General features: G+C 34.6%; 1 non-coding gene across 1 annotated transcript; it reads left to right on the plus strand.

Moving 5' to 3' along the window:
* The first annotated feature begins 466 nt into the window (after positions 1–466).
* On the plus strand, positions 467–540 carry TRNAS-ACU (transfer RNA serine (anticodon ACU)). Its single transcript has one exon. It is a non-coding gene; the product is annotated as a tRNA-Ser (tRNA).
* The last annotated feature ends 1,549 nt before the right edge of the window (positions 541–2,089 follow it).

The raw sequence follows: 2,089 nt of genomic DNA on the forward strand, positions 1-2,089 counted from the left end.
TCTTCTGGTGACAATGTAGTTTGTTTTTGTCAATTACCATTTTAATAATAGGGTAAAGAAAATTAATGGATTTTTGAAAGAAAACATTACTGTCAATATACTATTAAAACAAATTAAAATGGTAAAAGTCATTGTACTTTAAGTAAACATAAAATAGCTAACATATCAATCCCAGTTTTGGATTACTTTAACAAAAAAAATGCATATAGCAGAGGATAGTTTCAATCTGCCTACCTCTGGGTAATGGGCCCAGCATGCTTCCATTGCAGTACTCTGCTGCACATGTAAGTGCAAGAGATCCTGAAGCACTCACTCATCATGGGAAAGTACCAATGTGTTTCTTCTTTGGTTGATTTAAAAAAATTCTTACAAAAACTCTCCAGATTATTGACTTTTTAAAGTTTTTCTAGGAAACGTTCTAGATGAATGCTTATTAGCCTTTGTCAGTATGTACTTTTTGCAAAGTGTCTCTGTGGCGCAATCGGTTAGTGTGTCTGGCTACTAACCAAAAGGTTGGTGGTTCAATCCCACCCAGGGACATAATTGACCTTGTGATCAGGTTTTGGTGATATTTAAGTAGACAAGTCAAAATTTCAAACCCCCTCTTATGGTGTAGGGTACCTGGCCTTCTCTGATGTAATCAGAGTTAGATTTGATTCAGTGATTTTATAAAAAACAGCTAAGAAGCACAATTTAGCAATGGGTTGCAGAGAAAAAAATATGCTGGTAGAAAAATCCAATTGAGTGATTAAACAGCTCTTCATTTTCTGCCTTTATTTTTATGCTAACAAATTTGTTCTCTAAAAAGTGTCCACAAAGCCAAGTCTCTGATTAACACCTTTGTAAGGATGGTTTTTCACCTATAACTAAATTAAACTTGCTCCATTGGAAAGGCAGCAAGATGCATCCTCATTTCAATGTCTACTGAAATAATACAGGTTGACACCAGGAAACATTAACGCCACTGCATCCTTGCTGCTTTCTCATGTAGAAGTCTGTTTAATGTGAAAACAAGGTGACATCTAATTAGCACACAGGTAAGGAATTAAGAAAATCTTTATTTAAGGGTGAAGATGTTTCTCACAAAATCGTTGCCCCAATGCATCATTGAAATTCAAGCTGGAAAGATGATTTTAATATATCACTTGTACATTTTGTATTGCTCTTCTGGTGACAATGTAGTTTGTTTTTGTCAATTACCCTTTTAATAATAGGGTAAAGAAAATTAAGTGGATTTTTTAAAGAAAACTATACTGTCAATATACTATTAAAACAAATTAAAATGGTAAAAGTTATTGTACTTTAAGTAAAAATAAAAGAGCAAAAATATCAATCCCAGTTTTGATCACTTAAATTAACAAAAAAAAAATGCATATAGCAAAGGATAGTTTCAATCTGCCTACCTCTGGGTTATGGGCCCAGCATGCTTCCATTGCAGTACTCTGCTGCACATGTAAGTGCAAGAGATCCTGAAGCACTCACTCATCATGGGAAAGTACCAATGTGTTTCTTCGTTGGTTGATGGAAGAAACATCTTACAAAAACTCTCCAGATTATTGACTTTTTAAAGTTTTTCTAGGAAACGTTCTAGATGTATGCTTATTAGCCTTTGTCAGTATGTACTTTTTGCAAAGTGTCTCTGTAGCGCAATCGGTTAGTGTGTCCGACTACTAACCAAAAGGTTGGTGGTTCAATCCCATCCAGGGACGTAATTGACCTTGTTATCAGATTTTGGTGATCTTTAAGTTGACAAGTCAAAATTTCAAACCCCCTGTTATGGTGTAGGGTACCTGGCGTTCTCTGATGTAATCAGAGTTAGATTTGATTAATTGATTTTATAAAAACAGCTAGGAAGCTTAATTTAGCAGTGGGTTACAGAGAAAAAGAAATATGCTGGCAAAAAAAATCCAATTGAGTGATTAAACAGCTCTTCATTTTCTGGCTTTATTTTTATGCTAACAAATTAGTTCTCTGAAAAGTGTCCACAAAGCCAAGTCTCTGATTAACACCTTTGTAGGGATGGTTTTTCACCTATTACTAAATTAAACTTGCTTCATTGGAAAGGCAGCAAGATGCATCCTCATTTCAA

Source organism: Pseudophryne corroboree, unplaced genomic scaffold, assembly GCF_028390025.1.
Source record: "Pseudophryne corroboree isolate aPseCor3 unplaced genomic scaffold, aPseCor3.hap2 scaffold_1098, whole genome shotgun sequence".
Taxonomy (NCBI): domain Eukaryota; kingdom Metazoa; phylum Chordata; class Amphibia; order Anura; family Myobatrachidae; genus Pseudophryne; species Pseudophryne corroboree.